Source organism: Pristiophorus japonicus, chromosome 12 (assembly GCF_044704955.1).
Source record: "Pristiophorus japonicus isolate sPriJap1 chromosome 12, sPriJap1.hap1, whole genome shotgun sequence".
NCBI classification, from domain to species: domain Eukaryota; kingdom Metazoa; phylum Chordata; class Chondrichthyes; family Pristiophoridae; genus Pristiophorus; species Pristiophorus japonicus.
In genome coordinates, this window is record NC_091988.1 from 35243465 (window position 1) to 35268722 (window position 25258).

The window sequence follows — 25258 nt, forward strand, 5'->3', positions numbered from 1 at the left end:
CGTGAAGGAGTTCCAAGCAGAGCGCTTGCTTTGGGAGTCTCGTGTCTGGCATGCAAACAGTGTGGCCTGCCCAACGGAGCTGATCATGTGTGGTCAGTGCTTCAATGCTGGGGATGTTGGCCTTTCGAGGACACTAATGTGGTGCGTCTGTCCTCCCAGAGGATTTGCAGGATCTTGCAGAGGCGTCGTTGGTGGTATTTCTCCAGCGACTTGAGGTGTCTACTGTACATGGTCCATGTCTCTGAGCCATACAGGAGGACGAGTATTACTACAGCCCTGTACACAGTGATGCTATCATGAAAGTCATTGGGTCAAATATGAACAGATGTTTGAAAATGTCAGCTACTGAATTACATATATTAAAAAAAGAGGTCTCGTCTGCTCTCTCAAGTGGACGTAAAAGATCCCATGGCACTATTTCGAAGAAGAGCAGGTGAGTTATCCCTGGTGTCCTGACCAATATTTATCCCTCAATCAACATAACAAAAAAACAAATTATCTGGTCATTATCACATTGTTGTTTGTGGGTCTAGCAGGTGCCAGTGCCTGGAGCAAGGGTATTGCCATGAGGCCTCGTACTTGTCTCTCTGACAAAACAAGGTGTTGGTTATGACAAGACCATGTTCCAAGCATTTTATCAGGAGGAGAATACCATTGGAGTTGGTTTTCCCTACCCATCACACCTCTCCAGAGGTCTGTGTCCTTTCCAACTCTGACGTTACAGTCACCAAGGAAAATCAACTTGTCATCCATTGGAACTCCCACACAAGAGATTAATGTGCAAAGTTAAAGCACATGGGATTGGGGGTAGTGTGCTGACATGGATTGAGAACTGGTTGTCAGACAGGAAGCAAAGAGTAGGAGTAAATGGGGACTTTTCAGAATGGCAGGCAGTGACTAGTGGGGTACCGCAAGGTTCTGTGTTGGGGCCCCAGCTGTTTACACTGTACATTAATGATTTAGACGAGGGGATTAAATGTAGTATCTCCAAATTTGCGGATGACACTAAGTTGGGTGGCAGTGTGAGCTGCGAGGAGGATGCTATGAGGCTGCAGAGCGACTTGGATAGGTTAGGTGAGTGGGCAAATGCATGGCAGATGAAGTATAATGTGGATAAATGTGAGGTTATCCACTTTGGTGGTAAAAACAGAGAGACAGACTATTATCTGAATGGTGACAGATTAGGAAAAGGGAAGGTGCAACGAGACCTGGGTGTCATGATACATCAGTCATTGAAAGTTGGCATGCAGGTACAGCAGGCGGTTAAGAAAGCAAATGGCATGTTGGCCTTCATAGCGTGGGGATTTGAGTACAGGGGCAGGGAGGTGTTGCTACAGTTGTACAGGGCCTTGGTGAGGCCACACCTGGAGTATTGTGTACAGTTTTGGTCTCCTAACTTGAGGAAGGACATTCTTGCTATTGAGGGAGTGCAGCAAAGGTTCACCAGACTGATTCCCGGGATGGCGGGACTGACCTATCAAGAAAGACTGGATCAACTGGGCCTGTATTCACTGGAGTTCAGAAGAATGAGAGGGGACCTCATAGAAACGTTTAAAATTCTGATGGGTTTAGACAGGTTAGATGCAGGAAGAATGTTCCCAATGTTGGGGAAGTCCAGAACCAGGGGTCACAGTTTAAGGATAAGGGGTAAGCCATTTAGGACCGAGATGAGGAGAAACTTCTTCACCCAGAGAGTGGTGAACCTGTGGAATTCTCTACCACAGAAAGTTGTTGAGGCCAATTCACTAAATATATTCAAAAAGGAGTTAGATGTAGTCCTTACTACTAGGGGGAATCAAGGGGTATGGCAAGAAAGCAGGAATGGGGTACTGAAGTTGCATGTTCAGCCATGAACTCATTGAATGGCGGTGCAAGCTAGAAGGGCCGAATGGCCTACTCCTGCACCTAGTTTAAAAAAAAAAAATTTTCATTGCCAATCTTTCCAATTCTTTGTCAAATCACAAACGCCACAGGTCACCTTGCACACATCAAGGATCACTCTGCGCCAATGCTCTTAGCCAAAAGGCCGAAAGCCACTGCACCGTTCCTGGAAGTACTGCAATACCAGGTTCGTGCCATGGAGGTGGATGGGTCAAGCCACCCCACCCACCTCCTATTTCCAAAAAGCATAGGAGAACCACCTTCCTGATCCAGGGAGAACCACTTTGGGGTCATGGTTACTCCCCTGTCAGGTCAGTTACGCATGATCTTAGCCAAAAGGCCGAGAAGCGATTATCCTGCACCTAGTTTCTATGAACTCAGGACAGGGATTGTTTAAGGCTAGTGTAGAATTGCTCTTTGGTCTCGTCTGTAGCTTTCTGGGTTAGGACGAGTTATGTTTGAAGAAAGAGTCTGACTAGATACTGTGAGCTCAAAGTAAAGTGTGACCTTAGTCTTTTATTGCAGGTCTCCAGAGTGACTCGCCAGCCTGCGAGGCCTCCTTAAGTACCTGTGCTCCCAAGGGATTATGGGATCCCTTGGGACTCCTGGGGATGAGCCCTCTGGTGGCTGTACAAAGTATATACAAATATAACAACACTTCCTCCCCCCCCACCCCCTCAAAAGTCAATAGTGTAACTATTTACAAGGTGAGACGATCTGGGGCCCTTCTTGCCCTGGTTGATTGTCTCGGGGCAGATGCTGGTGTTGGTGAACCGTCTGTTGGGCCCTCGCTGGGCTGCTGTGCAGCTGGCCTTGCTGGGCTGCCTGGTGTGGTGAGTCCTGCTGGGCTGCTGCGGATGATGGATTCTGTTTCGTGGCCAACCGTGGTGCCGGTTGCCACTGGTGTGTATGTTGGGGGATCAAAGAAGGTAGGGTCCAAGGTGGGTTGCTCAGGATAGTCCATGAATCTGAGTTTGATTTGGTCCAAGTGTTTCCGGTGAATGAGTCCATTTGAAAGTTTGACCCGAAACACACTGCTCCCCTCTTTGGCCACAACAGTGCCAGGAAGCCACTTGGGACCTTGTCCATAATTCAATACAAATACAAGAACATTGATTTCAATTTTGTGTGACACATTTGCGCTGTCATGATATGTACTTTGTTGAAGCCGTCTGCTCTGTACCTGTTCGGGTAGATCAGGATGATCTAACGAGAGCCTTGTCTTAAGTGCCCTTTTCATGAGCAGTTCAGCAGGTGGAATCCCAGTGAGTGAATGGGGTCTTGTGCGGTAACTAAGCAGGACACGGGATAGGCGAGTCTGCAGTGAGCCATCAGTTACCCTCTTCATGCCCTGCTTGATTGTTTGCACTGCTCTCTCTGTCTGACTATTGGATGCTGATTTGAACAGGACAGATGTGACATGTTTGATCCCGTTGCGGGTCATGATTTCTTTGAACTCGGCACTGGTAAAACATGGTCCGTTGTCGCTCACAAGGACATCGGGTAGTCCGTGCATGGCAAACATGGCCCGCAGGCTTTCGGTGGTGGCAGCGGACGTGCTTGCCGACATTATCTCACATTCAATCCATTTGGAATACGCATCTACAACCACAAGGAACATTTTACCCAAGAACGGCCTTGCATAGTCGACATGGACCCTAGACCACGGTTTGGAGGGTCAAGACCATAAACTTAGTGGCGCCTCCCTGGGCGCATTACTTAACTGTGAGCATTTGTTACATCTGTGAACGCAGGACTCTAAGTCCGCATCAATACCGGGCCACCACACGTGGGATCTGGCTACCGCTTTCATCATTACGATGTCTGGGTGGGTTCTGTGGAGGTCACTGATGAAGGTGTCTCTGCCCTTCTTGGGAACCACTACCCGATTTCCCCACAGAAGGCAGTCTGCCTGTATAAACATTTCATCTTTGCACCGCTGGAACGGCCTTATCTGTTCCTGCATTTCCACTGGGACACTGGACCAGCTCCCGTGAAGCACACAGTTTTTAACTAGGGACAGTAAGGGGTCCTGGCTCGTCCAGGTTCTAATCTGTCTGGCTATGTGACGGGTGATTGCTCACTCTCAAATGCTTCCATAACCATGACTAAATCTGCGGGCTGCGCCATTTCCACCTCCGTGGTGGGCAATGGCAGCCTATTGAGCGTATCGGCACAGTTTTCTGTGCCTGGTCTGTGGCAGTTGGCGTAGTTGTATGCGGGCAACGTGAGCGCCCATCTCTGGATGTGGGCCAATGCATTAGTATTTATCCCCTTGCTCTCGGAAAACAGGGATATCAGTGGCTTGTGGTCAGTTTCCAATTCAAATTTTAGCCAAACAGATATTGATGCATTTTCTTTGCCCCATAGACACACGCTAATGCTTCTTTCTCAATCATGCTGTAGGCTCTCTCAGCTTTAGACAGACTCCTGGATGCATAAGCAACCGGTTGCAATTTCCCAAAATCATTACCTTGTTGCAATACACATCCGACGCCATATGAAGACGCATCACATGCTAGTACCAAATGCTTACGTGGATCATACATCACAAGCAACTTGTTTGAGCATAACAATTTTCTAGCTTTTACAAAGGCATTTTATTGGCTTTTACCCCATACCCATTCGTCTCCTTTACGCAGTAAGGCGCGCAGTGGTTCTAACAGTATGCTGAGACCCGGTAAGAAGTTACCAAAATAATTCAGGAGTCCGAGAAACGACCACAGCTCCGTCACGTTCTGTGGCCTCGGTGCGTTCTCGATTGTCTCCGTCTTCGAATCGGTGGGCCTGATGCCATCCACCACGATTCTTCTCCCCAGGAACTCCACTTCAGGTGCCAGGAAAATGCACTTAGAGCGTTTTAACCTGAGCCCCACTCGGTTGAGTCGACTAAGAACCTCCTCCAGGTTCTGCAGATGCTCACTTGTATCCCGACCTGTAACCAAGATGTCATCCTGGAAGATCACCGTGCACGGGACTGACTTCAGTAAGCTTTCCATGTTTCTCTGGAATATCGCCACTGCTGATTGAATTCCGAATGGGCATCTGTTATAAATGAAGAGACCTTTGTGCATGTTGATGCAGGTGAGGGCCTTCGATGATTCCTCCAGCTCCTGTGTCATGTACGCCGAGGTCAAGTCCAGCTTCATGAACGTCTTTCCTCCCGCCAGCGTAGCAAATAGGTAGTCGGTCTTAGGCAGTGGATATTGGTCCTGCAGGGAGAAACGATTGATAGTTACTTTGTAATCACCACAGATTCTGATGGTGCCATCTCCCTTGAGGAGAGGAACGATCGGACTGGCCCACTTGTTGAATTCGATCGGCGAAATGATGCCCTCTCATTGCAGCCGGTCTAGCTTGATCTCTACCCTTTCTCTCATCATGTACGGTACTACTCTCGCCTTGTGATGGATGGGTCGCGCCCCCGGAATTAGGTGGATCTGCACTTTTGCTCCTTGGAATTTCCCGATGCCTGGTTCGAACAGCGAAGGGAACTTGTCTAAGACCTGGGCACACGAAGTGTCGTCAGCGGACGAGAGCGCTCGGACGTCGTCCCAGTTCCAGAGTATCTTTCCCAGCCAGCTCCTGCCGAGCAGCGCGGGACCATCACCCGGTGCCACCCAGAGTGGTAGCTTGTGCACTGCTCCATCATAGGAGACCTTTACAGTAGCACTGCCGATTATGGGAATCAGTACCTTTGTGTAAGTTCTCAATTTTGTGCGAATTGGAGTCAAGACTAGCCTTGAGGCCTTGCTGCACCACAATTTCTCGAATGTATTTTTGCTCATAATGGGCTGGCTCGCGCCCGTGTCCAACTCCATTGAGACTGGGAGTCCATTTAGTTCAACCTTCAGCATTATCGGGGGACACTTTGTGGTAAAAGTTTACACCCCATATACCTCTGCCTCCTCGGTCTGAGGCTCTGGTTCGTCATGATCCGCTGTGGATCTGTCCTCCTCTGCAACATGGTGGTTTGCAGGATTAACAGGATTTGCAGCTCGCCTGCACATATGTTGGAGGTGTCCCATTGTTCCACAGCCCTTGCAAACATACCCTTTGAAATGGCATGAATGGAAACGATGATCTCCCCACAGAGCCAACAAGGTGTTAATGGCCTTGCATTCATCACCCATGATTGTGGACTCTGAGACAGCTCCAGACGTGCAGCTGCAAGCATGTAGGGCCTGCCCTGTACATTGCGATTTGAAAACAACATCACTTTGTTCACAGTACTTGTAGCAGCACTCGTGTGCTGAGAGATTTGCTTAGTATTGTCACTGGTGGCAATGAACGCCTGGGTTATCGCTATGGCCTTACTCAAGGTTGGGGTCTCTACAGTCAAAAGATTGCGAAGTATCATTTCATGGCCAATGCCAAGTACGAAAAAGTCTCTGAGCATGTGCTCCAAAAGACCTTCAAATTTGCAATGTCCGGCACGGCGTCTTAGCTCGACAACATAGCTCGCCACTTCCTGGCCTTCAGACCTTTTGTAGGTGTAGAACCAGTACCTCGCCATCAGAACGCTTTCCTTCGGGTTCAAGTGTGCACAAATCATCATACGATCTCTGTGGGTTTCGCTGGAGCAAGCAGATTTTTCGTGAGGCCATATGTTGGTGCCCCGTAGACGGTGAGGAGAATCGCCCTTCGTTTGGCAGCGTTCGCTTCTCCTTCCAGCTCATTGGCCACAAAGTATTGGCCGATTCACTCCACAAAGGTTTCCCAATCATCTCCCTCTGAGAATTTCTCCAGGATGCCCACTGTTCTCTGCATCGTTGGGTTCGTTATCTGTATCTCATCGCCAGTTGTTATGTATGAAGAAAGAGTCTGACTGGAAACTGTGAGCTCAAAGTAAAGTGTGACCTTCGTCTTTTATTGCAGGTCTCTAGAGTGCCTCTTCAGCCTGTGAGGCCTCCTGAAGTACCTGTGCTCCCAAGGGATTATGGGATCCCTTGGGATTCTAGGGGATGAGCCCTCTGGTGGCTGTACAAAGTATATACAAGTTTACATATATAACAGGGCATACACACTAATGACCGTAGCATACTGGTTCTGGGTTAGTGTGAGCCGAAGGGTCATGAGTCGCTTATCCTGCAGGGGAAGTCTTTAAGACGCCAAACTAGCTTATTTTTGATGGCGAAGCCAGCCCCATGGAGATGGCGTTCTTCTTCTGGTTTGTCTTTCCAGAAGAAGGTGTATCCACCACCTTGTTCCTCAAGCTGGCTTTTTCCCGCCCGCCGTGTCTCATTCAGGGTGGCGATGTCAGTGTCGAATTGTCTGAGTTCCTGGGCAATGATAGCAGTGCGACATTCAGGTCTGTCGCTGTTGGGGTTGTCCATGAGAGTCCTGACATTACAGGTCCCAAACTTAATTTTAGAGGGTGGAAGATGCCTTTGCGTGAATCTTTTAACATGGAGTGTCCATTGCACACTAGCTACCACACAAACTTGACAGAGCAAGGTCTTGGTCCAATGGCAAGGGGGCCCAAGATGATCAGAGACCAGGCTATGCTGCATGGGCCGAGCACACACACATACATATTCCAACTAACCCCCTCCCTCAGTTCCTCTCTCCCTGCTTTTCAGAGATTGCAGTGTAGGTGAGTGCATTACTCTTGGAGCAGCTTGTGAGTTTGTCCATAGAATACTGATCCTGTACCCCGGGCCCCCGGCTCCAGCTCCAGCGCGCTGCTCTCCATGCGCAGGCCCTGCTGCACTTTTTCCGCTCTGGCTGTTGAGTCTTTACTAATGGCCGCGCGTATTCTGGCCTCGGGTCCCGACCTCGATGCTGGCCTTCTTCCTTCTAAGGAGCTGTTGGCTGAGTCATCAGGATCGTGTCGGAGGTCCAGACACGTATAGAATTGTATTTAAAGGCAGTAACTGTATCTCAGGTCAGAAGCCACCAACAGAAGTATTATTTCACTGGCCGTTGGAATTTGCTGCTCTCGCTCCCTCTCCCAGTTCCAGGGATTATTTTCTTCATTTTCTCCCCACTGGTTAAAAAATATCGCTGATTCTCGCCGCCTGCGGCCCCCCGGCACGCGGTTTTACCAGTTTTCTCGCCGCTCACTGCCCAATGCCGCCGGATTGGAGAGGCCGGGGGGTAACCTGACCGCTGCCATCCTGCAGTAGCGCAGTCTGAGCAAGGGACCACAAGGACGTCTGCATCAGCCACGCCATGACAGGAGCTGATGACTGCTGGACTGACCACCGCCTAATCACGCTCTGTTATTTCCATCAACATAGCCTCAAAATGTCGGCGGCAACAGAAACGTGCCGCAAAAAAATCAATGTTGAAGCACTCAAAGACCCTGCAGAGAAAGCACTATTCAGTCAACTCATAGCTAACCTGATGACTTCCAATGAACCGGAGCCACAGAGTGTCCATAGTGCCTGGTCTGCCCTCAAATCCACCATAATTAGCACCTGCAAAGAGACTCTTGGTTACTCTAGCAGAAAATGTCAAGACTGATTCAATGAGAATGACCAGGAGATCCAGGAGCTAATTGTAAAATCCTTAGTCTCAATGACACAAAAGAGGCACATTCTATGGACAAGGTCACTATATGACCTGAATCTTTATTCACAGGACCAAGAAGTGATAACCCTGCGTGGGACCTCCCGTTATATACCTGGATGACCAGGTAAGGAGTGTCTCCCACAAGTTCACCCCCTGTGGTCAAGGTGTGCATTGCTTAAGTATATACAGTATTGCAGTGGTGTTACATAGAGGTTACATACATGACACTAATAAACGACATTCTTGAATTGGAAACATCATCACAACTCGAGTAAAAGAAATCAGATCTACAGACAACTGAAGGCCGAGGTTCAATAAAAAACTTATGACCTAAAGAACAGATGGTGGGTGGAATGAGCGCAGGAGATCCAGCAACCAGCCGACAATCACAAGACTTGCGTGGATTTTTTAGCGCAGTCAAGATCACCTACAGCCCAAGCACTCAAAGTCCTTTCCCATTGAGAGCTAAGAATGGGGAGATGCTCATCAAGGACAGAGAGGCAGTCAATGCCTACTGGAAGGAGCATTTCGAAGATCTCCTTCACCAAGACTCTGTCTTTAACATGAGTGCCCTTGACTCCATCCCACAGCATGCTACCCACCACCACCTCAGCACAATCCCAGCCCGGCATGAGGTTGAAAAGGCCACTCAACAGTTGAAAAACAACAAGGCCTCAGGAGCAGATGGAATCCCCGCCGAAGCACTAAAGCATGGCGGAAAGTACTCATGGTGCGACTCCATGACCTCATTTCTCTTATCTGGAAAGAGGTGAGCATGCAGGGGATTTCAGAGACACCGTAATCGTGACCATCTTAAAGAAAGGTGACAATTCCGATTGTGGTAATTACAGAGGGAGAATCCTCCTCAATTGCCTCCTCCTAGTGGTTGAAGAGCTCCTCCCAGAGTCACAATGCTGTTGCCGCCCACTAAGAAACACAACGGACATGATTTTCACCCTGCGACAAATCGACGAAAAATGTAGGGAGCAGCATTCACCTCTGTACATGGCCTTCTTTGACCTCACAAAGGCCTTCGACTCTGTCAACTGAGAGGAATTATGGAGTGTCCTTCTTAAATTCGGCTGGCCTCAAAAATTTGTCATCATCCTCCACCTGCTTCAGGATGACATGCAAGCCGTGATTCTTACAAACCGATCCACCACAGACCCAATACAAGTGCAGACTGGGGTCAAGCAAGGCTGTGTCATTGCACCAACACTCTTCTCAATCTTTCTTGCTGTAATGCTTCATCTCACCTTTAATAAGCTTCCCACTGGAGTGGAGTTAACCTCCAAGACGAACGGGAAATTGTTCAATCTCCGTCACCTCCAGTCCAGAACCAAGGTTACTCCAACTGCCATTGAATTACAGTATGCAGACAACGCTTGCATTTGTGTACACTCTAAGGTCGAATTCCAGGCCATCATTGACACCTTCACTGAAGCATACGGGAGACTGGGCCTTACGTTTTACACCTGTAAGACAAAGGATCTCTACCAACCTGCCCCCGCCACACAGTACTGCCCCCCGATTATCAAGAACCATTACGAGGCCTTGGACAGCGTGGAACACTTTCCATACCTAGGGAGCCCTCTGTCAGTGAGGACAGACATCGATGATGAAATCCAACACTGCCTTCAGCGTGCCACTGTAGCCTTTGGTCGCCTGAGGAAAAGAATGTTTGAAGGCCAAGATCTCAAACCTGACACCAAGCTCATGGTCTAAAGAGCAATTTGATACCCCGCCCTCCTATATGCTTCAGAGACATGGACAATGTACAGTAGGCACCTCAAAGCACTGGAGAAGTACCACCTATGCTGCCTCTGCAAAATCTTGCAAATCCATTGGCAGGATAGGCGCATCAACATCAGCGTTCTCTCTCAGGCCAACATCCCCAGCATCGAAGCATTGACCACGCTCAACCAGCTCCGAAGGACAGGCCACATTGTCCGCATGCCTGATACAAGACTCGCGAAACAAGCACTCTAATCCGGGCTCCGTCACGGCAGGGAAGCCCCAGGAGGGCAGAGAAAATGCTTCAAGGACACCCTCAAAGCCTTCTTGAAAAAATGTAACATCCCCACCGAATCTTGGGAATGCTTGGCCCAAGACTGCTCAAAGTGGAGGCGAAGCTTTCAAGAAGGCGCCGAACACTTTGCGTCTCTTCGTTGGGAGCACGTAGAAACCAACTACAAACAACGGGAGGAGCGCACGCACGACAAAGCAAGCACCCCTCCCATCTGTCCCTTCAACCACCACCTGCCCCACCTGTGACAGAATCTGAAGGTCCCACATTGGACTTATTAGTCACTGTAGAACTCATATTAGTGTGGAAGCAAGTCATCCTCGACTCCGGGGGAATGCTTAAGAAGTAGTAGGCTGTCTGTGGGAGCTTGCTGTGTGCAAATTGGCTGCCGCGTTTCCTACATTACAACAGTGACTACACTCCGAAAAGTATTTCATTGGCTGTAAAGCGCTTTGAGACGTCCAGTGGTCGTGAAAGCCGCTATATAAATCCAAGTCTTTCTTGAATTAAATTTCACAGAGAAAAACAAAAACATTATTAAAAGTGAAAGTACAGAAGGGCACAAATGAAGCTCAGAAAAATCAGTGGTCAAATGGTTCCTAATTTAGCTAAGTAAAGCTATAGATGAATAAATGTGGTACTAGTGCCATTATCAGTGAGGCAAGTATTACACAGAATAGATCAAACAAGCTAAACAGTGGGCAGAACAGTGGCAAATGGAATTTAATTCAGAGAAGTGTGAGGTAATGCACTTGGAGAGGGCTAATAAGGAAAGGGTATACACATTAAACGGTAGACCACTTAATAGCGTAGATGAACAAAGGGACCTTGGAGTGCTTGTCCACAGATCCCTGAAAGTAGCAGGCCAAGTGGATAAGGTGGTTAAGAAGGCATATAGAATGCTTGCCTTTACTGGCCAAGGCATAGAATACAAGAGCAAGGAGATTATGCTTAAATTGTATAATACTCTGGTTAGGCCACAGCTGGAGTACTGCGTGCAGTTCTGGTCATCGTATTATAGGAAGGACGTGATTGCACTAGAGAGGGTGCAGAGAAGAATGCTGCCTGGAATGGAGAATCTTAGACATGAGGACAGACTGGATAGGCTGTGTTTGTTCCTATTGGAACAGAGGAGGATAAGAGGAGACCTCATTGAGGTGCAAAACATTTTGAGGGGCCTGGATATAGTGGATAACAAGAGCCTATTTCCCTTGGTGGAGGTGACAATTATAAGGGGGTATAGTTTTAAGGTGGTTGGTGGAAGGTTCAGAGAAGATTTGAGGAGAGGCTTCTTCATGCAGAGGGTTGTGGGGATCTGGAACTCACTGTCTGGAAGGGTGGTGGACGCAGAAACTTTCACATTTAAAAGGTGCTTGGATGGGCACTTGAAGTGCCATAACCTGCAGGGTTACGGACCTAGAGCTGGTAAGTGGGATTAGATTGGATAACCATTTGTTGTAACAAGATGTGTACTGCAGGGAATCGAATGATCTCCTGGACTAGTTTTGATCACATGGATGGGTCAGAGGGGAATTTTCTCAGATTCTTTTTTCCCAATTGGCCTGGGTTTTTTAATCTGTTTTTTTGCCTCTCCCAGGAGATCACATGGCTCCAGTTGGGGATGGCGTGTAGAATGTTACGGTGCAGGGGGTGCCGCAGTTGTGTGGGATGGACTGGTTATGCCGGATGCTCTTTACCTTTCCGCCATTGTTCATTGTTCATAGGTTTATATGTAACCTTCAGGGCTGCTGACCGAGGGCCGTGTGGCTCTTTGTCGGCCGGCGCGGACACAGTGGGTCGAAATGGCCGCCTTCTGCACTGTAGATTTCTATGTTTCTAAGGGCATCTGTAACTATATCTGTATATAATCTACAATATACAATTTAGCTGCTTTCAAATTATGAATTATAGCAATGGTTTACTGAAGTGATCAATAGAGATTTAGCATTTCATAATATGAAGAGATAACTATGGATTTCCTGATCAGATTCACCTAATTTACTGATGTAAATTGGATGGGTCTGATCAGAAAATTGAGTGGGATTTTGTGATGCTGAATCTCCATCCATTTTTTTCTCCCGTCATATTTTCCACAGTTGTCTTCAGGATCACAAGCAGACACTGCTCATTTTTATGCATGTCCTTGCAAACATATCATGACATCAATTTTGTTTATCAATTTTATTGATTCATATTCTTGCCTGTAAAAACCAGATGGTCTGGGTTTGTAGATGTTGAGCAGAAAGTGGAAGAGAATTTATAGAGCACAGCATCAAGTTTAAACTTATTTTGACTTTTTTTTTGCGGTTGCCATCTACTTTAACAGCTGCCTCTGAGCTACTGGGTAGGCTGCTGCCATTTCCCCTCACCATTTCACACAATGTAATTTGCCATTGGGAATTCCTCTGTGCCTTTGTATATTGGAAGAAGACAAGCAGTAGATGGTTGGCCCAGCTGGTCAGGCAGCACTGAAGGTGCACAATACTCTTCATTAACTGTCAATACACTATGTTATGAAAATGTGCATGGCTCCTTAGGAAACCATCAGAGGAAACTATTTTAATCTCTCTTTTTCTCTTGTTCCACCAGATATTACAGAGGAAGATGACATAGGCCTCACTGCATCTGGCACTGCCAACACTTCGCAGCTCGCGTTATCACTCAATCAATCCTTTACAAGCACCAGCTCAGAGATATCTATCTCAGGGAAGTTGGAAAGTGACCCAGATGAAAGTGCTTAGGTGATATTTAGAGCACAAATAAGTATAAGCAGCTAAAGATAGTACTAAGGAGAAAGGTGTTGCTGCCCAGAGGATCAAGATATGTTGCCCCTCAGCTGAACATCTTACAGTAACAAAGGGAAAGCACCCAAGTACAAAACACCAACATACCAAGCACTCTTAATCAGAACTGGATTTTGAATTTTTGCAAAGGGTTAATTTGTCCTGGGCTCTATTTTTGACCAGGAGCTGAATGGATGGACGGACATGCATGGTGTGACGTCGTGGAGGCTAATGGCATGGATGGCATTTGGTGCGCCAGTTCATTGAAAACATGCTTATGCTGAGTTGATTTAGAATTTTCATTGTAATGGTTGCCTTTTAGATGTTTTCAGATTTGTTTTCCATAATACATGCCAGTCTAGAATCTAGCAAAAGCTCACCAACAGCTTTACAAGAACAACACAGCTCTCCGGGAAGAAAAGTGCCATCATTATTGGGGGAAGGAAGGAGAATGCCAGCCTATGTTGAATGGGTAAAGAGCCAGATCGTTTGCAGACATGCCCATGATGCCTGTATACCTGCCTACTGGAATGGAACTAAACTACAGAACCAGTGGGAACCAGTTCAATCTTCGCCGTCTCCAGGCCAGATTCAAGACCACCCCAACCTCTGTCGTAGAGCTACAGTACGCGGACGACGCCTGTGTCTGCGCACATACAGATGCTGAACTCCAGGACATAGTCGACATATTTATTGAGGCGTACGAAAGCATGGGCCTTACGCTAAACATCCGGAAGACAAAGGTTCTCCACCAACCTGTCCTCACCGCACAGCACTGCCCCCCAGTCATCAAGATCCACGGCGCAGCCCTGGACAACGTGAACCATTTCCCATACCTCGGGAGCCTCTTATCAACAAGAGCAGACATTGACGACGAGATTCAGCACCGCCTCCAGTGTGGCAGTGCAGCCTTTGGGCACCTGAGGAAAAGAGTGTTCAAAGACCAGGCCCTCAAATCTACCACCAAGCTCATGGTCTACAAGCTGTAATAATACCCACCCTCCTGTATGGCTCAGAGACATGGACCATGTACAGCAGACACCTCAAGTAACTGGAGAAATATCACCATTGATGTCTCCGCAAGATCCTACAAATCCCCTGGGAGACAGATGTACCAACATTGGCATCCTCGACAGGCCAACATCCCCAGCACTGAAGCACTGACCACACTTAATCAGCTCCGCTGGGCAGGCCACATTGTCCGTGTGCCAGACATGAGACTCCCAAAGCAAGAGCTCTACTCGGAACTCCTTCATGGCAAATGAGCCAAAGGTGGGCAGAGGAAACGTTACAAGGACACCCTCAAAGCCTCCCTGATAAAGTGTAACATCCCCACCGACACCTGGGAGTTCCTGGCCAAAGACCGCCGTAAGTGGAGGAAGTGCATCCGGGAGGGTGCTGAGCATCTCGAGTCTCATCACCGAGAGCATGCAGAAATCAAACGTAGGCAGCGGAAAGAGCGTGCGGCAAATCTGTCCCACCCTCCCTTACCCTCAACAACTATCTGTCCCACCTGTGACAGGGACTGTGGCTCTCGTATTGGACTGTTCAGCCACCTAAGGACTCATTTTAAGTGTGGAAGCAAGTCTTCCTCAATTCCAAGGGACTGCCTATGATGATGACTTGTGTAAGGGATAGAGTTGTAGCAGGCAAAGAGCAGACAGATAGGTCGTCACAACACAATGCTGAAGGTAGCGAACTAATCAGTATTAGGAGGTTCTGAGGAATAATTATCTATTGTATGTAACACTTGCTTATGTAGGTATAGCTCACTTATAATGCATTAAAACTGTATGGTTAATCTTAGTAACACTTAACAAAACAGCAGAAGTCAGTAGTTACAATTTTGATTAGAAGTCTTTGAGGAAGAGATAAGAAAGCCAGTATTTTGGAATAGTTACTTCTAGTGTCATATAGACTATGGCAAAGTGCAAATCATGGAACAACACAATTAACATATGATGGGAGATGGACAATTGTATGTACCACTCAGAGCCAGTCTGAAAAGAGTCGACAAATCAATGTAACTCCGCTGATAGCAATAGACCTATCGATGATTTTGTAGGAGGGTAGCCCCTCTCCAAAACCTGTATAAATTACACTCAAAACCTCCTGTATTTTGAAGGTTCAACAATTTAATCTTCCCTTGCATTTGCTCAAAATAAAGCCGGTTGAACTGAAGGTTTTGTTTGTTTAATTCCTTGGTCTTTCTACAGAGGGCGAAGGGCGAGGTTTCGATTATCTATATCAGGTAGTCCGCCCCGAGGGAGAGAAGTCTTCCTTTTACACCAACAGAAGGGCAGGTGTCAACTTCCTATATCAGGGAGTCCACCTCAAGGGAGAGAAGTCTTCCTTTTACCCCAACAATTGGCACTGCGAACAGGGTACAGACCCTCCGACCTGGATGATGTGACAGCTAGCAATGATAGTGAGTATGTTTTTTGTACCACCTGTAGCTGTAGCATTGACGGGGAAGGAGGTAATCTGTATAAAGAACTAGAAGGGGGCAATCTGCAGAACAAAGTTATAGCAAACCACGGAAGGACGAAAACCAAGGTTGGGGATAGGTGTGTGCCTGAAAAAGAAGGAATACAACCTAAAAAGAGGATGGGACCCCAGGATGTTTAGGAAAACTGGCCAGTGGGATAAAATGAAGATGAAGGGGTGTCTCTGAGAAATGGACCAAAAGGGTCCCGGGTATAAATGCTAGCAGGAAAGATGAAATATGGCATGCATTAAGTTACTGAAAAAAACATAGGATAAGCTGTATTAAATGAAAATTTGGTGTGAATGTCTGTCTTTAAGTGAAAGTATTCGTGTGGAAGCTTTCTTGACTGTTGAATAATGTTGGAAAAAACATAAAATTCACAAAGGACAGCTTGTTTTTATCAAAAGATAAAGATGCAACCTTGAAGCTAGACTGCTAACAAAACAACTTGAACATCTAATTGGGAAAACAGTGTTTGCGATTGTCTTTAGTAGTTTAAATAAACAAATTCACAGAGACACAAGCCCTCTGTGTAAAATGTTTGTTAGATACAAAAACTAATTTGAAGAAAGGAGATTTAAATGGAAAAAGACGTAACTTACTGGATACTAGTTAATATTGGCTATGAAAAAGATATTGGCTTAATTGGAGGGTAATTAACATAATGGCCACAGTGGAATTTTGGCTTTGTTTCAAAGTGTGAATATTGGAAAAGAGATGAAAGACACTCTATGTTGATAATGATTTTAAGTTATGAGAAAGTTTCACTGCAATAAAGGAGATTTAAATTTCGGGTTTGAAAACCTTTTCAAAATGGATGGTGCTTATCAAGAAAAAGGTCCTGAAACGTCTAAACAAGCAAGAGAGGGATTTGAAAATAATGAGAAGAAAAGATCTAAGTTATGTGAACTCAGCAAAGGAAGAAAAAAAACTGGGAATTAGAAAATGTTGCAGAGAGGACAAATAAGATAAAACCAGCATTTAAGTGCCGAGAGAAATGAAACACAAGATTTACTCAGTCAACAGGACCTTAAAAAATGAAATGAACATAAGAACATAAGAATTAGGAACAGGAGTCGGCCATCTAACCCCTCGGGCCTGCTCCGCCATTCAACAAGATCATGGCTGATCTGGCCATGGACTCAGCTCCACTTACCCTCCTGCTCCCCATAACCCTGAGTTCCCTTATTGGTTAAAAACCTATCTATCTGTGATTTGAATAAATTCAATGAGCTAGCCTCAACTGCTTCCTTGGGCAGAGAATTTCACAGATTCACAACCCTCTGGGAGAAGAAATTCCTTCTCAACTCGGTTTTAAATTGGCTCCCCCGTATTTTGAGGCTGTGCCCCCTAGTTCTAGTCTCCCCGACCAGTGAAACAACCTCTCTGCCTCTATCTTGCCTATCCCTTTCATTATTTTAAATGTTTCTATAAGATCACCCCTCATCCTTCTGAACTCCAACGAGTAAAGACCCAATCTACTCAATCTATCATCATAAGGTAACCCCCTCATCTCTGGAATCAGCCTAATGAATCGTCTCTGTACCCCCTCCAAAGCTAGTATATCCTTCCTTAAGTAAGGTGACCAAAACTGTATGCAGTACTCCAGGTGCAGCCTCACCAATACCCTGTAAAGTTGCAGCAAGACCTCCCTACTTTTGTACTCCATCCCTCTCGCAATGAAGGCCAACATTCCATTCACCTTCCTGATTACCTGCTGCACCTGCAAACTAACTTTTGGGGATTCATGCACAAGGACCCCCAGGTCCCTCTGCACCACAGCATGTTGTAATTTCTCCCCATTCAAATAATATTCCCTTTTACTGTGTTTTTTTCCCCAAGGTGGATGACCTCACATTTTCTGACATTGTATTCCATCTGCCAAACCTTAGCCCATTCGCTTAATCTATCGAAATCTCTTTGCAGCCTCCCTGTATCCTCTATACAACCCGCTTTCCCACTAACCTTTGTGTCATCTGCAAATGTTGTTAACTACACTCTGTCCCCTCTTCCAGGTCATCTATGTATATTGTAAACAGTTGTGGTCCCAGCACCAATCCCTGTGGCACACCACTAACCACCGATTTCCAACCCGAAAAGGACCCATTTATCCCGACTCTCTGCTTTCTGTTCGCCAGTCAATTCTCTATCCATGCTAATACATTTCCTCTGACTCCGCGTACCTCTATCTTCTGCAGTAACCTTTTGTGTGGCACCTTATCGAATGCCTTTTGGAAATCTAAATACACCACATCCATCGGTACACCTCTATCCACCATGCTCGTTATATCCTCAAAGAATTCTAGTAAATTAGTTAAACATGATTTCCCCTTCATGAATCCATGCTGCGTCTGCTTGATTGCACTATTCCTATCTAGATGTCCCGCTATTTCTTCCTTAATGATAGTTTCAAGCATTTTCCCCAATACAGATGTTAAACTAACTGGTCCAAAGTTACCTGCCTTTTGTCTGCCCCCTTTTTTAAACAGAGGTGTTACATTAGCTGCTTTCGAATCCGATGGTACCTTCCCAGAGTCCAGAGAATTTTGGTAGATTATAACAAATGCATCTGCTATAACTTCCGCCATCTCTTTTAATACCCTGGGATGCATTTCATCAGGACCAGGGGACTTGTCTACCTTGAGTCCCATTAGCATGTCCAGCACTACCCCCCGAGTGATAGTGATTGTCTCAAGGTCCTCCCTTCCCACATTCCCGTGACCAGCAATCTTTGGCATGGTTTTTGTGTCTTCCACTGTGAAGACCGAAGCAAAATAATTGTTTAAGGTCTCAGCCATTTCCACATTTCCCATTATTAAATCCCCCTTCTCATCTTCTAAGGGACCAACATTTATTTTCGTCACTCTTTTCCATTTTATATATCGGTAAAAGCTTTTACTATCTGTTTTTATGTTTTGCGCAAGTTTCCTTTCATAATCTATCTTTCCTTTCTTTATTGCTTTCTTAGTCATTCTTTACTGTCGTATAAAATTTTCCCAATCTTCTAGTTTCCCACTAACCTTGGCCACCTTATACGCATTGGTTTTTAATTTAATAGTCTCCTTTATTTCCTTGGTTATCCATGGCTGGTTATCCCTTCTCTTACCACCCTTCTTTTTCACTGGAATATATTTTTGTTGAGCACTATGAAAGAGCTCCTTAAAAGTCCTCCACTGTTCCTCAATTGTGCCACCGTTTAGTCTGTGTTCCCAGTCTACTTTAGCCAACTCTGCCCTCATCCCACTGTAGTCCCCTTTGTTTAAGCATAGTACGCTCGTTTGAGACACTACTTCCTCACCCTCAATCTGTATTACAAATTCAACCATACTGTCTGTCGTAAAAATAAAAAAGGGAAGGTGGCTCAACCGTGGCTATCAAGGGAAATCAGGGATAGCATTAAAGCCAAGGAAGTGGCATACAAATTGGCCAGAAATAGCAGAGAACCCGGGGACTGGGAGAAATTTAGAACTCAGCAGAGGAGGACAAAGGGTTTGATTAGGGCAGGGAAAATGGAGTACGAGAAGAAGCTTGCAGGGAACATTAAGACGGATTGCAAAAGTTTCAACAGATATGTAAAGAGAAAAAGGTTAGTAAAGACAAACGTAGGTCCCCTGCAGTCAGAATCAGGGGAAGTCATAACGGGGAACAAAGAAATGGCGGACCAATTGAACAAGTACTTTGGTTCGGTATTCACTAAGGAGGACACAAACAACCTTCCGGATATAAAAGGGGTCGGAGGGTCTAGTAAGGAGGAGGAACTGAGGGAAATCCTTATTAGTCGGGAAATTGTGTTGGGGAAATTGATGGGATTGAAGGCCGATAAATCCCCAGGGCCTGATGGACTGCATCCCAGAGTACTTAAGGAGGTGGCCTTGGAAATAGTGGATGCATTGACAGTCATTTTCCAACATTCCATTGACTCTGGATCAGTTCCTATGGAGTGGAGGGTAGCCAATGTAACCCCACTTTTTAAAAAAGGAGGGAGAGAGAAAACAGGGAATTACAGACCGGTCAGCCTGACATCGGTAGTGGGTAAAATGATGGAATCAATTATTAAGGATGTCATCGCAGTGCATTTGGAAAGAGGTAATATGATAGGTCCAAGTCAGCATGGATTTGTGAAAGGGAAATCATGCTTGACAAATCTTCTGGAATTTTTTGAGGATGTTTCCAGTAGAGTGGATAAGGGAGAACCAGTTGATGTGGTATATTTGGACTTTCAGAAGGCTTTCGACAAGGTCCCACACAAGAGATTAATGTGCAAAGTTAAAGCACATGGGATTGGGGGTAGTGTGCTGACATGGATTGAGAACTGGTTGTCAGACAGGAAGCAAAGAGTAGGAGTAAATGGGGACTTTTCAGAATGGCAGGCAGTGACTAGTGGGGTACCGCAAGGTTCTGTGCTGGGGCCCCAGCTGTTTACACTGTACATTAATGATTTAGACGAGGGGATTAAATGTAGTATCTCCAAATTTGCGGATGACACGAAGTTGGGTGGCAGTGTGAGCTGCAAGGAGGATTCTATGAGGCTGCAGAGCGACTTGGATAGGTTAGGTGAGTGGGCAAATGCATGGCAGATGAAGTATAATGTGGATAAATGTGAGGTTATCCACTTTGGTGGTAAAAACAGAGAGACAGACTATTATCTGAATGGTGACAGATTAGGAAAAGGGCAGGTGCAAAGAGACCTGGGTGTCATGGTACATCAGTCATTGAAGGTTGGCATGCAGGTACATCAGGCGGTTAAGAAAGCAAATGGCATGTTGGCCTTCATAGCGAGGGGATTTGAGTACAAGGGCAGGGAGGTGTTGCTACAATTGTACAGGGCCTTGGTGAGGCCATACCTGGAGTATTGTGTACAGTTTTGGTCTCCTAACCTGAGGAAGGACATTCTTGCTATTGAGGGAGTGCAGCGAAGGTTCACCAGACTGATTCCCGGGATGGCGGGACTGACCTATCAAGAAAGACTGGATCAACTGGGCTTGTATTCACTGGAGTTCAGAAGAATGAGAGGGGACCTCATAGAAACGTTTAAAATTCTGACGGGGTTAGACAGGTTAGATGCAGGAAGAATGTTCCCAATGTTGGGGAAGTCCAGAACCAGGGGACACAGTCTAAGGAAAAGGGGGAAGCCATTTAGGACCGAGATGAGGAGGAATTTCTTCACCCAGAGAGTGGTGAACCTGTGGAATTCTCTACCACAGAAAGTTGTTGAGGCCAATTCACTAAATATATTCAAAAAGGAGTTAGATGAAGTCCTTACTACTAGGGGAATCAAGGGGTATGGTGAGAAAGCAGGAATGGGGTACTGAAGTTGCATGTTCAGCCATGAACTCATTGAATGGCGGTGCAGGCTAGAAGGGCCGAATGGCCTACTCCTGCACCTATTTTCTATGTTTCTATGTTTCTATGTGATCACTCATTCCGAGAGGATCTTTTACTCGGAGATCGTTTATTATTCCTGTCTCATTACACAGGACCAGATCTAAGATAGCTTGCTCCCTTGTAGGTTCTGTTACATACTGTTCTAAGAAACAATCCCGTATGCATTCTATGAATTCCTCCTCAAGGCTACCCCGTGCGATCTTATTTGACCAATCGATATGCAGGTTAAAATCCCCCATGATTACTGCCGTTCCTTTTTCACATGCCTCCATTATTCCCTTGATTATTGCCCGCCCCACCGTGAAGTTATTATTTGGGGGCCTATAAACTACACCCACCAGTGACTTTTTCCCCTTACTATCTCTAATCTCCACCCACAATGATTCAACATTTTGTTCATTAGAGCCAATATCGTCTCTCACAACTGCCCTGATATCATCCTTTATTAACAGAGCTACCCCACCTCCTTTCCCTTCTTGTCTATCTTTCCGAAATGCTTGAATGTATATAGCTTGTGTGAAAATGTCAAAAGTGTGGCAGTTTCCTGGTTGTTGTGGCTATGATTTACAGAGTTAAGAAAAATAAGCCACAGTTGCCGGTACTTTATTTTAAATTGGATTTCAGTAAACAAAATAGCTATTAAAAATGTGTGGTTTCATTTTAAATAAATTAAAAAAGACCTTTGGCAAGTATTTGAATTGGAAGTTTAGAAACAATTGGAGTTTAATCTAAAATGCTGTCTTTCCCGATGAGAACGTTTTACTTAAAGCTCATAATGACAGCTTTACCAATGATTTCTGCTGTTTTAACAGATTCCTAATTTATAAGCAAGTTTTGAAGGCACAAAGACGTGGGAAAAAATTTCTGATATCGGGAAGTGTTTAAAAAATTACGCAAAGTCACGTAATCACGGGATCAAGGGGTATGGCGAGAAAGCAGGAATGGGGTACTGAAGTTGAATGTTCAGCCATGAACTCATTGAATGGCGGTGCAGGCTAGAAGGGCCGAATGGCCTACTCCTGCACCTATTTTCTATGTTTCTATGTTTCTATGTAATGACGTCAGGCCTTCTTACAAACCTGTAACGGAGTTAACCTTTCCATTGAGAGCTGTTGTATACTGGGCATTATGAAGACTCACCTGACAGACAGAGGAAATGATGGGATAGTCAAAATAAGAATAGATACTCAAACAAAACAAATTCAAGGGCCCAAGTTTCCACAAGAAAAAAAACGGGCGCCCCTCCGAGCTGGGCGCCCGTTTTTCGCGCCTAAAACGGCGCCTAAAAAAAAAGAATCGAGATTCTGGAGCGTTCTGCAGCTCCTTGTCTGCCTGGCGCAGCATGCAGGGGGGCGGAGCCTACACTCGCGCCAATTTTGTAAGTGGGAGGGGGCAGGTACTATTTAAATTCTTTTTTTTCCTGCCGGCAACGCTGCACGTGCGCGTTGGAGCGTTCGCACATGCTCAGTGCGAAAATAACATTGGCACTCGGTCATTTTTGTAATTCTTTGTAGTTCTTTGTAGCTGTTTAGTTTTTAAAATTTTTTTAATAAAAGTACATTTCCATCAGCACAGAGGCTTCTTGTAGCAGTAAGAAGGGTGCAGGAAGCCTCAGAAAGTTGAGGCAGCCGTTTCCCGACGACCTCCGCCTTTTGCCGTCGGGAAATGGCTCCTCAATTTCTGAGGCTTCCTGCAGCCTTCTCTCTTTCCCGCCAGCGGTCTGGAACGGCTCCATTCCCTCCCCACTCCCGCCCCCTGCGTTCGGTCGGCTCCCTCCCTTCCAACCCCCCCCCCGCGTTCGGTCGGCTCCCTCCTCCCCCCCCACCCCCGCGTTCGGTCAGCTCCCTCCCTGACTCCCTCCCTCCCGCCCGCGTTCGGTCGGCTCCCTTCCCTCCCCCTCCCCCCCCCCCCACGTTCGTCGGCTCCCTTCCCTCCCCCCCCCCCACGTTCGTCGGCTCCCTTCCCTCCCCCCCCCCCCCGCGTTCGTCGGCTCCCTTCCCTCCCGCACCCCCGCGTTCGTCGGCTCCCTCCCCCCACCCCCCGCGTTCGTCGGCTCCCTCCCCCCACCCCCCGCGTTCGTCGGCTCCCTCCCCCCACCCCCCACGTTCGTCGGCTCCCTTCCCTCCCCCCCCCCCCCCCCCGCGTTCGTCGGCTCCCTTCCCTCCCGCCCCCCCGCGTTCGTCGGCTCCCTCCCCCCACCCCCCGCGTTCGTCGACTCCCTTCCCTCCCTTCTCCCACCCACCCCCCCGGCCCGCGTTCGGTCGGCTCCCTCCTCCCTCCTCCCCCCTCGCCCGCGTTCGGTCGGCTCCCTCCTCCCTCCTCCCCCCCTGCCCGCGTTCGGTCGGCTCCCTCCTCCCTCCTCCCCCCCCCGCCCGCGTTCGTCGACTCCCTTCCCTCCCTTCTCCCGCCCACCCCCCCCGCCCGCGTTCGGTCGGCTCCCTCCTCCCTCCTCCCCCCCGCCCGCGTTCGGTCGGCTCCCTCGTTTTGTGAGGCTTGCTGCAGCATTCTCCCTGGCTGAAGCACTTTCACACAGGTAGGAAGATGGTTTATTTAATCTTTTCCTTGCTTATAAATGTTTATTCAGGTTGGATTTATTTGTATAATATTTGTATAAGTATAAATAAGGATTTATTGTAGAATTTAATGAGTTCCCTTCCCCCCCCCACCTCGTTCTGGACGCCTGATTTGTAACCTGCGCCTGATTTTTTAATGTGTAGAACAGGTTTTTTCAGTTCTACAAAAATCTTCACTTGCTCCATTCTACTTTAGTTTGGAGTACATTTTCACTGTAGAAACTTTCAAATCAGGCGTCAGTGGCCGGACACGCCCCCTTTTGAAGAAAAAATTCTGTTCCAAAGTAGAACTGTTCTACCTGACTAGAACTGCAGAAAAAAAAATGTGGAGAATTGCGAATTCTAAGATAGTCCGTTCTCCACCAGTTGCTCCTAAAAATCAGGCGCAAATCATGTGGAAACTTGGGCCCCAAGAGTTAGAAGCTAAGATAAATAAGCTGGAAGAGATAAAAGACAGGAACGGACGGATAGCGCAGTGCACAGCCATAGCAAAAAATGCAAAAATTGGAATTCCTCAAGCACAGGATGTTTAAAGATGGGCTAGGAGAAGTCCATCAAAAGATAATTAAGTTGGGATTTAGAATGTGGGATGAAACTTTGGAGTGGGCAAAACACGTATTAAAACTGTCTGGTTAACCTTAGTAATACTTAACAAAACAGCAGAAGTCAGCAGTTACAATTTTGATTAGAAGTCTCTGAGGAAGAGATAAGAAAGCCAGTATTTTGGAATAGTTACTTCAGGCATCATATAGACTATGGCAAAGTACAAATCATGGAACAACACAATTAACATATGATGGGAGATGGACAATTGCATGTACCACTCAGAGTCAGTTTGAAAAGAGTCGACAAATCAATGTAACTCCACTGAAAGCAATAGACCTATCAATGATTTTACAGGACGGTAGCTCCTCTCCAAAACCTGTATAAATTATACTCGAAACCTTTTGTATTTTGAAGGTTCAACAATTGAATCCTCCTTTGCATTTGCTCAAAATAAAGCCGGTTGAACTGAAGGTTTCGTTTGTTTAATTCCGTGATCGTTATACAGAGGGCGAAGGGCGAGGTTTCGATTATCTATATCAGGTAGTCCACCCCGAGGGAGAGAAGTCTTCTTTTTACCCCAACAGAAGGGCAGGTGTCGACTTCCTATATCCTTCAGACTCCTCCTAAAGCTCTAATTCCCTAATTCAGAGACTGTTGCAATTGACAATTAAATTCCCTTCAATGGTAAGTGACAAAAAATATACGTAAAATACAGAATTGAACTTATACATGAAAAAAAATGCATCTAATTAAATACCTGCACTACAAAAACAACTAAAAACAATGAAAATAGCAGCTCACATTCTTCAAAAAAACTAGAAACATGCACTTTAAGGTATTCAGTTCTGAAAGCCAAGAAGTAATTTTGGAAGTGCATAATTTTATAATGGCCCTCAGTGAGGATGTTGCAGCTCAGAAGCAAACTATGGAAAATGCAAGAGAGGGAAGCTCTCCCTCATTTACATGCTTTTCACTCCTTCAATGAGGCCTGCAGGTGCCAGATATACAACCTCCTGCGTTACCAGTGCAGCCCAGTTAGAAAATACTGGACAGCATGCGT

General features: G+C 46.4%; 1 protein-coding gene and 1 pseudogene across 1 annotated transcript in view; both read right to left on the reverse strand.

Annotated features, from left to right (window-relative positions):
* cacna2d3a (calcium channel, voltage-dependent, alpha 2/delta subunit 3a) overlaps positions 1-25258 on the reverse strand; it is a 1147786-nt gene that overhangs the window by 936657 nt on the left and 185871 nt on the right. The gene's annotated exons all lie outside the window — the stretch shown is intronic.
* LOC139277720 (U2 spliceosomal RNA) lies at positions 2032-2233 on the reverse strand (annotated as a pseudogene).